The sequence below is a fragment of the Oncorhynchus mykiss genome, chromosome 4 (genome assembly GCF_057628025.1).
Source record: "Oncorhynchus mykiss isolate SJ-2025 chromosome 4, ASM5762802v1, whole genome shotgun sequence".
In the NCBI taxonomy this organism is placed as follows: domain Eukaryota; kingdom Metazoa; phylum Chordata; class Actinopteri; order Salmoniformes; family Salmonidae; genus Oncorhynchus; species Oncorhynchus mykiss.
Window position 1 is genome coordinate 87,061,608 of NC_143025.1, and position 11,259 is coordinate 87,072,866.

The following is an 11,259-nucleotide window of genomic DNA, read 5'->3' on the forward strand; positions in this document are numbered from 1 at the left end:
GATAACTTTCTTTCTTTTCGTCCACCATGTCTCCTGTTGCTGTGGAAACGCTTTGAGGTTGCTAACATCGCCTCAGCCAATGAAATAAGTTAATTTGCAAAAAGGAGCACTGCATCTTGCTCAGATAAATTGTAAAATAGACATGAAAAAAAAGACATTGTATGGGTTCAATGCATATTTCATATTATATAAAATGCAATGCAGAATTTTTTATTTAATTTTTTACACAGGCTATTTGGGGGAGTTTTGGGCAGAAGATGGCTCTGTTCTCCAGTTAGTGTAAAAATATAATGAAATAAATGCTATTTTTGTCAGTCATATATTTAAACTCTCCCCATGACTTCTAGGCTAGCTATTAGCTCGCTGTTGTGTCCTGTCAAAAATGCCTTCATCAGTTGTCTTCCACCCTGCACGGGGTTGATTTTGTTTGGTGATTTAGGCTTAGTGCAGTATGTCTTCCTCAGCTGTGTGATGGTAAATTTGACCAACCATTCAGGGTCTTCCTCCAAAACTCATCTTGTAAACTACTCTGTTTAGTGTTGATATGAATGTAATTCACAATACAGGTGAATTGTAGGACATTATACAGTATGTGCAATGTAGCCACACACACACACACACACACTCCCCCAACCACCACACACCTGTAGCAGCACAGGACAACAACAGGGTTAGTGCTGACATGGAAACTTCCAAAGCACTTCACATATTTATAGAGCTGACACTATGTGACAAACTGTTGGCACGACCTCATCTGCCTTCAAACTGCCCCACTCCCTACTACAGGTCCCTCTCTCAGCACACTGTAAAACACAACCACACATCGGAATGCCGGTCAATGACAACACACTGTAAAACACAGTTACACTGTAAAACACAGTTACACACACACACACGTCACCTGGCAGTAAATTGTAACACACATTCACAGAATGGCAGTAGATTGTAACACACATTCACAGAATGGCAGTAGATGGCAAACTGTTTAGCTATTTAAATTGAGAATTCAGTTATAATTAAAATAAGTAAGGTAATAATGCAGATAAAACACTATAATTCATTCTTATTTTCACCTTTTTCAAATTGCATGACTTACTCATGCTCCAACCTCGCGTGGACATTCTTTTAGAGCGTACTCAACAACGGGGTGGAAAGTACTTTAAGTAAAAATACTTTAAAGTACTACATAAGTAGTTTTTTTTGGGGGGGGGGTATCTACTTTACTTTACTATTTATATTTTTGTGACAACTTTTACTTTTACTTCACTACATTCCTAAAGAAAATAATGTACTTTTTACTCCATAAATTTTCCCCTGACATCCAAAAGGACTCATTATATTTTGACAGGAAAATGGTCCAATTCACATACTTATCGAGAGAACATTCCTGGTCATCCCTACTGTGTGCCCCTGGTGATCCATAAATGACAAAAACAAGAAAATCGTGCCGTCTGGTTTGCTTAATATAAGGAATTTTAAAAATTATTTACTTTCGATACTTAAGTATATTTTTGCAATTACATTTACTTTTGATACATGAGTATATTTAAAATCAAATACTTTTAGACTTTTACTCAAGTAGTATTTTACTGGGTGACTTTCACTTTTACTTGAGTCATTTTCTATTAAGGTATCTTTACTTTTTACTCAAGTATGACAATTTAGTACTTTTCCCACCACGGCTCAACAAGATGTCCAACTGCATCTAAATTCTGTCTCAGAGAGTATAGAGCTCTTAAGTAGTCAATATAATCTCACCTCTAGAGTCTGTCAGGGGCCTCAGGAAAGAGAGAATTGATGGTGCCATGCCTTACTACCACTCCTCTGCCGACAGCTACTGTCTGTCAGTGATTTACAGTGAGAAACACACATCGATTTGAGTGATATTTCTATTGCTGTTCTTGATTGATATACCTCTCACGGTGCATTCTGTCTACTGCTGTACTGCCAGCAGCTGTTAGAGACGGCACGTGGGCACACACATCCCATCACATAGCGTTAAGGACAGGGGACAACTGAGAATACAATTAGCCTGCTGTCAAGGATCTCCATTTTGTTCCTCCCTCAGAGTCATTCAGTTCAGTAGTATGTTTGTTGTTGTTTTTATGTCCACTAACAGTTTTTATGATACAAATAACATTTCTTTGAAAACAGTAAAACAGATAAGCAGTTTGTCTAAAGTCATGGTTCCTTCCCCACAGTTGCTCTCAGTCTCTCAGTCCCAGTAACCAAACAACAGGTGTGAAGTCAAAATGTTGCCGTGAACTGAACATCTGCTGGTGGCCTTAAAATACAACGAAAGTCCTTTGCAATGAATGTACCAATGGGCCATCATGTACCAATGGGCCATCATATACCAATGGGCCAACACATACCAATGGGCCATCACGTACCAATGGGCCATCACATACCAATGGGCCATCATATACCAATGGGCCATCATATACCAATGGGCCATCATATACCAATGGGCCATCATATACCAATGGGCCATCATATACCAATGGCCAACCACCACTCCAAGCGAGAGACTGTATACCTCTAGCTTGATTTTTCACTTAAATGTACCTTTTTTTTTATCACACTGCTAGGCTGCACAAGCCTGTGATGGATAAAGACGTCATTTTGAATGGTAAACAAAAATCACGTCTACAAAGTTGAAGTGCATTTTATAAAACATTTGTGGTCATTGGAACAGCTGCCTACTGGGATGACTACCCATTGCTGATGGGGGTTGAGACACACACACACACACACACACACACACACACACACCAAGGCATGCACAGTGCTGGGGGGTTGACCAAGGCAGGCCAGGCAGCTGTCAGAAACAGACACAGGCAGACAAATCCTGGGCCGCCTGCTTCACCTTATAAGGAAGAAGGTCCCCCAAAAGAGACCTGGTCAGACCTATTCTGCTTATCCTGGTCAGCTCTCACTGGGCTTGGTGTCACCTGGTTATCCTGGCCAACTCTCACTGGGCTTGGGGTCACCTGGTCATCCTGGTCAACTCTCACTGGGCTTGGTGTCACCTGGTTATCCTGGTCAATTCTCACTGGGCTTGGTGTCACCTGGTTATCCTGGTCAACTCTCACTGGGCTTGGGGTCACCTGGTTATCCTGGTCAACTCTCACTGGGCTTGGTGTCACCTGGTTATCCTGGTCAACTCTCACTGGGCTTGGTGTCACCTAGTTATCCTGGTCAATTCTCACTGGGCTTGGTGTCACCTGGTTATCCTGGTCTACTCTCACTGGGCTTGGGGTCACCTGGTTATCCTGGTCAACTCTCACTGGGCTTGGTGTCACCTGGTTATCCTGGTCAACTCTCACTGGGCTTGGGGTCACCTGGTTATCCTGGTCAACTCTCACTGGGCTTGGTGTCACCTGGTTATCCTGGTCAACTCTCACTGTGCTTGGGGTCACCTGGTCATGAACAACTTGGTGGGGAACCAGAGGGATTTATTTTCCATTTCCACCGCTGATGGTAACAATGTATGATATTTGTTCTCCACTTTATTAAAATGATGTTGGTTTTGAATCGTTCCTTTGTTGTTAATCTGTTGTTCTACCTCAGTGTTCTGCTTTATGTATGCATGACAGTTCATGTTGTTGAATGTCTTAAATGTTTCCTATGTTTGTCAAGGAAGGATTAATAAACATGGACGTCAAAGCTGGAAGTGTTGATGGACTCGAGGGCCAAATGAATCAGAGGACACATGCAGTATTTCCACCACTACTTACAGTACCTTCGGTGAGTTAGTGTTAAAATCTTAAAACAAATCAAAAAACACTGTCAAAAGTTCTTCATAATCGCTTTTTAGGGAGGCGCTCTTCGAGTTCAAACTGAAACCGTTGACCCTATGAAGAGACAGTTACTGTATTTGTTGTTCAGATCATCCCTCCTCCACTCTACTATTCTCCTCCCTCCTCCACTTTACTATTCTCCTCCCTCCTCCCTCATCCCTCATCCACTCTACTATTCTCCTCCCTCCTCCACTTTTCTATTCTCCTCCCTCCTCCCTCATCCCTCCTCCACTCTACTATTCTCCTTCCTCCTCCCTCATCCCTCCTCCACTCTACTATTCTCCTCCCTCCTCCACTCTACTATTCTCCTTCCTCCTCCACTTTACTATTCTCCTTCCTCCTCCACTCTACTATTCTCCTTCCTCCTCCACTCTAATATTCTCCTCCCTCCTCCACTCTACTATTCTCCTTCCTCTTCCACTCTACTATTCTCCTTCCTCCTCCACTCTACTATTCTCCTCCCTCATCCCTCATCCCTCCTCCACTCTACTATTCTCCTCCCTCCTCCACTCTACTATTCTCCTTCCTCCTCCACTCTACTATTCTCCTTCCTCCTCCACTTTACTATTCTCCTTCCTCCACTCTACTATTAGTCTCCCTCCTCCACTTTACTATTAGTCTCCCTCCTCCACTCTACTATTAGTCTCCCTTCTCCACTCTACTATTAGTCTCCCTCCTCCACTTTACTATTCTCCTTCCTCCTCCACTCTACTATTCTCCTTCCTCCTCCACTCTACTATTCTCCTCCCTCCTCCACTCTACTATTCTCCTTCCTCCTCCACTCTACTATTCTCCTTCCTCCTCCACTTTACTATTCTCCTTCCTCCTCCACTCTACTATTCTCCTCCCTCCTCCCTCATCCCTCATCCACTCTACTATTCTCCTTCCTCCTCCACTCTACTATTCTCCTTCCTCCTCCACTCTACTATTCTCCTTCCTCCTCCACTTTACTATTCTCCTTCCTCCTCCACTCTACTATTCTCCTTCCTCCACTCTACTATTCTCCTCCCTCCTCCACTCTACTATTCTCCTCCCTCCTCCACTCTACTATTCTCCTCCCTCCTCCACTTTACTATTCTCCTCCCTCCTCCACTCTACTATTCTCCTTCCTCCTCCCTCATCCCTCATCCACTCTACTATTCTCCTCCCTCCTCCACTCTACTATTCTCCTTCCTCCTCCCTCATCCCTCATCCACTCTACTATTCTCCTTCCTCCTCCACTCTACTATTCTCCTTCCTCCTCCACTTTACTATTTTCCTTCCTCCTCCACTCTACTATTCTCCTCCCTCCTCCACTTTACTATTCTCCTTCCTCCTCCACTTTACTATTCTCCTCCCTCCTCCACTCTACTATTCTCCTTCCTCCTCCCTCATCCCTCATCCACTCTACTATTCTCCTCCCTCCTCCACTCTACTATTCTCCTTCCTCCTCCCTCATCCCTCATCCACTCTACTATTCTCCTCCCTCCTCCACTCTACTATTCTCCTCCCTCCTCCACTTTACTATTCTCCTCCCTCCTCCACTTTACTATTCTCCTCCCTCCTCCACTCTACTATTCTCCTTCCTCCTCCCTCATCCACTTTACTATTCTCCTTCCTCCTCCACTCTACTATTCTCCTCCCTCCTCCACTTTACTATTCTCCTTCCTCCTCCACTCTACTATTCTCCTCCCTCCTCCACTTTACTATTCTCCTCCCTCCTCCACTCTACTATTCTCCTTCCTCCTCCCTCATCCCTCATCCACTCTACTATTCTCCTTCCTCCTCCACTCTACTATTCTCCTCCCTCCTCCACTCTACTATTCTCCTCCCTCCTCCACTCTACTATTCTCCTCCCTCCTCCACTCTACTATTCTCCTCCCTCCTCCACTCTACTATTCTCCTCCCTCCTCCACTCTACTATTCTCCTCCCTCCTCCACTCTACTATTCTCCTCCCTCCTCCACTCTACTATTCTCCTTCCTCCTCCACTCTACTATTCTCCTCCCTCCTCCACTCTACTATTCTCCTTCCTCCTCCACTCTACTATTCTCCTTCCTCCTCCACTTTACTATTCTCCTCCCTCCTCCACTCTACTATTCTCCTTCCTCCTCCACTCTACTATTCTTCTACTTCCTCCACTCTACTATTCTCCTTCCTCCTCCACTCTACTATTCTTCTACTTCCTCCACTCTACTATTCTCCTCCCTCATCCCTCCTCCACTCTACTATTCTTCTACTTCCTCCACTCTACTATTAGTCTCCCTCCACTCTACTATTCTCCTTCCTCCTCTACTCTACTATTCTCTTCCCTCATCCCTCCTCCACTCTACTATTAGTCTCCCTCCTCCACTCTACTATTCTCCTTCCTCCTCCACTCTACTATCCTCCTTCCTCCTCCACTCTACTATTCTCCTTCCTCCTCCACTCTACTATTAGTCTCCCTCCTCCACTCTACTATTCTCCTTCCTCCTCCACTCTACTATTCTCCTTCCTCCTCCACTCTACTATTCTCCTTCCTCCTCCCTCATCCCTCATCCACTCTACTATTCTTCTACTTCCTCCACTCTACTATTCTCCTTCCTCCTCCACTCTACTATTCTCCTTCCTCCTCCACTCTACTATTCTCCTTCCTCCTCCACTCTACTATTCTCCTCCCTCATCCCTCCTCCACTCTACTATTAGTCTCCCTCCTCCACTCTACTATTCTCCTTCCTCCTCCACTCTACTATTCTCCTTCCTCCTCCACTCTACTATTCTCCTCCCTCATCCCTCCTCCACTCTACTATTAGTCTCCCTCCTCCACTCTACTATTCTCCTTCCTCCTCCACTCTACTATTCTCCTTCCTCCTCCACTCTACTATTCTCCTTCCTCCTTCAATCTACTATTCTCCTCCCTCCTCCCTCATCCCTCCTCCACTCTACTATTCTCCTCCCTCACTGACAGCTGTAGGAACACACTAGTGTACAAGGGAATCCTGAAGACCTGCATCTGCTGTGTTAACCCCCAGTAAATATACCCCTTAGCCTCTCCACAGCACATCATCCAGTAAACATAGCCTCTCCACAGCACAGCACATCATCCAGTAAATATATCCCCTACGACACTGTTTTGCATCCCAATGGCACCCTATCCACTATGTAGTACACTACATAGAGAATAGAGTGCTATTGGGACACAGGCACTGAGTTGAGAAAATGATCACATATAATCCTGATGGGACAAGGGAAACCTAGTCAGTTGCACAACTGAATGCTTTCAACCGAAATGTGTCTTCCACATTTAACCCCTCAATCAGAGAGATGCAGAAGGCTGCCTTAATCGACATCATCAGCGCCCGAGGAGGAGTTGTTGTTGGGGGATATCTGCCTTGCTCAAGGGCAGAACGGCAGTTTTTTTTCCCCCACCTTCCTGGCTCGGGGATTTGAACCAGCGATCTTTTGGTTACTGGCCCAATGCTCTCAAACGTTAGGCTACCTGCCACACAACCAGGGAAGTGTAAATGCCTTCAAAACCTCGTAGTGTTGGGTCACCAGCTGAAACGGGACATAGTGTAAGACACCACACTTCGCCATCCATCCATCTCCCCCTTTTGATGGCTGGTGGACGGGCGGAGGTGTAGCACACGCTGTCATATGACAGTATTGTTTCTAACAGGACTTGTGTTCTGTGAAGAGATCCACCAGGAACTTCCTCAATACAGTGCATTTGGAAAGTATTCAAAACCCTTTCACTTTTTCCACATTTTGTTACATTACAGCCTTATTTTAAAATGGATTAAATTAAAAGATGTCCTCAATCTGCACACAATACCCCATAATGATTTCACAATACCCCATAGTGACGTCACAATACCCCATAGTGACATCACAATACCCCATAGTGACAAAGTGAAAACAGGTTTTTATACCTTACTTAAATAAGTATTCAGACCCTTTGCTTTGAGACTCAAAATTAAGCTCAGGTGCATCCTTTTTCCATTGATCATCCTTGAGATGTTTCTACAACTTGATTGGAGTCCACCTGTGGTAAATTCAATTTATTGGACATGATTTGGAAAGGCACATGTCTAAATAAGGTCCCACAGTTGACAGTGCATGTCAGAGCAAAAACCAAGCCATGAGGTCAAAGGAATCGTCTGTAGAGTTCTGAGACAGGATTGTGTCGAGGCACCGATCTGGGGAAGGGTACCTAAACATTTCTGCAGCATTGAAGGTCCCAAAGAACACAGTGGCCTCCATCATTCTTATATGGAAGAAGTTTGGAACCACCAAGACTCTTCCTAGAGCTGGCCACCTGGCCAAACTGAGCAATCGTCGGAGAAGGGCCTTCAATGCTGACCAAGAACCCAATGGCCACTATGAAAGAGCTCCAGAATTCCTCTGTAGAGATGAGAGAACCTTCCAGAAGGTCAACCATCTCTGCAGCACTCTACCAATCATGCCTTTATGGAAGTGGCCAGACAGAAGCCAATCCTCAGTAAAAGGCAAATGACAGCTCGCTTGGAGTTTGCCAAAAGGCACCTAAATGACTCTCGGACCATGAGAAACAAGATTCTCTGGTCTGATGAAACCAAGATTAAACTCTTTGGCCTGAATGCCAAGCATCACATCTGTAGGAAACCTGGCACCATCCCTACGGTGGAGCATGGTGGTGGCATCGTCATGCTGTGGGGATGTTTTTCAGCGGCAGGGACTGGAAAACTAGTCTGGATCGAGGGAAAGACGAATGGAGCAAAGTACAGATTGATCCTTGATGAAAACCTGCTCAAGAGCACTCAGGACCTCAGATTGGGGTGAAGTTTAACCATTCAACAGGACAATGACCCTAAGCACACAGCCAAGACAATGCAGGAGTGGCTTCGGGACACGTCTCTGAATGTCCTTGAGTGGCCCAGCCAGAGCCCGGACTTGAACCCAATCTAACATCTCTGCAGAGACCTGAAAAAAAGCTGTGCAGCGACGCTCCCCATCCAACCTGACAGTGCTTGAGAGGATCTGCAGAGAAGAATGGGAGAAACTCCCCAAATACAGTTGTGCCAAGCTTGTACCGTCATACCCAAGAAGACTCAAGGCTGTAATCGCTGCCAACGGTGATTCAACAAATTACTGAGTAAAGGGTCTGAATACTAATGTAAATGTGATATTTCAGTTTTTTATTTTTAATACATTTGCCAAAATGTCTAAACACCTGTTTTTCATTGTGGGCTATTGTGTGTAGATTGATAAAGGGGAGAAAAAATATATATTTTCATCCATTTTAGAATAAGGCTGTAACGTACCAATGTGGAAATAGTGAAGGGGTCTGAATACTTTCCGAATGCAGTGTATGTATTCAATCCAGCAATTATTCTCCAATATTAGGTTTAATTTATTTGCACCAAAGGAAATAAGTGACAAACAGCGATGCAGATAAAAAGGGAATGTAGATTGGAACGCAAAGGGCTCAATATAGATACAAGAACCCTTGAAGGACGTTTTTGGTGTGAAACACTTATCTTCTTTAAAGGCTGAGATTAGGTCATCATGAGTAGGTTATCTAAAGATACTCCCTTTGAGGTACATCAACAGTACACGTCCAGCAGCTACAAATGGAATACCGCATTCCTATTGGACCTTACTGGGCCAAGACTCTATATATATATTTTTTAAAACCTCTGTCTCCTGATAGGACACAAAGCCAGAGTGTATGTGGCCACGGAGGGAAAACCCTCTCTGTCACCCCAAAGAGGGAGGTGACGAAAAAGGAGTTGTGGCAGAGGACGTTACCTCCAGGAGCTGCCACAATGTGCAGCCGCCGACACCTGTTACCCAGCATGCCCCTAAAAGGAGAGAGAGGCGCCAATCAGAGCAAAGTTACCGCCCGGCTGCTGCCACAGGCTGTCCCCAAGACCCGCAGAGCCAAGCCGAGCAGACGGTCTGAACTTTGGACCCCCTCTCTCTCTTCTCTCTCTCTCTCTCTCTCTCTCTCTCTCTCTCTCTCCCTCTCTCTGTCTCTCTCCCTGCCCCCCCTCTCTTAACTTCTAACCCCCTTCCCACCCCCCTCTGTCACTCTCTTAACCCCCCCCCAGCTGTCTGGCATGTTTCTGGCTCTTCACTCTCAAACATACCACAACGGCTCTTGGCTGGAAAATGTACACAGGCACTATCCCACCACAGACACTATCCCACCACAGACACTATCCCACCACAGGCACTATCCCACCACAGACACTATCCCACTACAGACACTATCCCACCACAGGCACTATCCCACCACAGGCACTATCCCACCACAGGCACTATCCCACCACAGGCACTATCCCACCACAGACACTATCCCACCACAGACACTATCCCACCACAGGCACTATCCCACCACAGACTGGACTGCCCCTCAAACCACTTTTTAACGAGATGCCCCCAGGGGGGGTCTAAAGTTACACCCCCACCGCCTATCTCCCCCCCCCTTTGACAAACACCCCCATCTGAGCTTAGTCATATTAACGTGACTGTCTCACTGGGTCATGGACAGGAGGACAGTTTCAGTGAATGGAGCTGAGATTTCAAGCTTCAAGTTTCAGTTAGGCTATGTAAATACAATACAGGGTCTGTGTTAAGTTGTGACTTCAATATTTCACTCCGTGTTGGGATGAGATGACAACCGGTAGAGCGATATTGGATGATTGACGTGAATAAATAATGTTTTGATTGTCTGTTATGAGCTTAAAGATGTGGGACAGGGTGAACAAATCAAATGCCCTTCGTCAACAAAAACAGACCTGCCGGATCAATAAGCTCCTGTCATATTCAGCGTCAACACTTGTAGGGTTTTTTATAGTCGTTCAGATGTAAAAGAAAAAGGATCAACATTGTCAATGTATGCTTTAGTAATTTATAATCGATATAAATATCCAAATCTCTATGCAAATGATGTAAAACATACAGATGAATTGTCTTTCCTTCTCTCCATTATGACACAATAACACACCGGCTAAATCCGATATAACAGTAGACTATTTTCTCTCCCCAAATCCCAAAAGGCCAGAAATTCCTTGACAGTTTTATTGCATTGTCTGAGCTAATCGTCTTCCTCCTTTTATAAACGTCAAACGTCAGAATGAAAGAGAATTATTTCACATCAATCAGTTAACACCTACTTCATCATGACCCAACTATAATCAACCATATAACACAATAATGGAAAGAAATCTAGAAATAATCCCTTTCACTTCCCTCTGCCAAACATTTCCTTATTTTTCTACCAGTCGGACACCCAGGCAGTCAGGCAGTCAGAGGCGGTACTAGAACCCACCGTCTCCTAGGTAACAACACTCTGTTTTAGATGGCGTCCCGTCAGGAAGGAGGCCTCTGAGTGACACAGGATAGACTTTTTCTAGTGAACCGTTATCTAGAAGTTCTTATTTGGGCTTGTATAAACTCTTGGTCCCGCCTCCAGGCTCCAGGCCGCTGGTCCTGGGACAAGGGGGAATATTTAA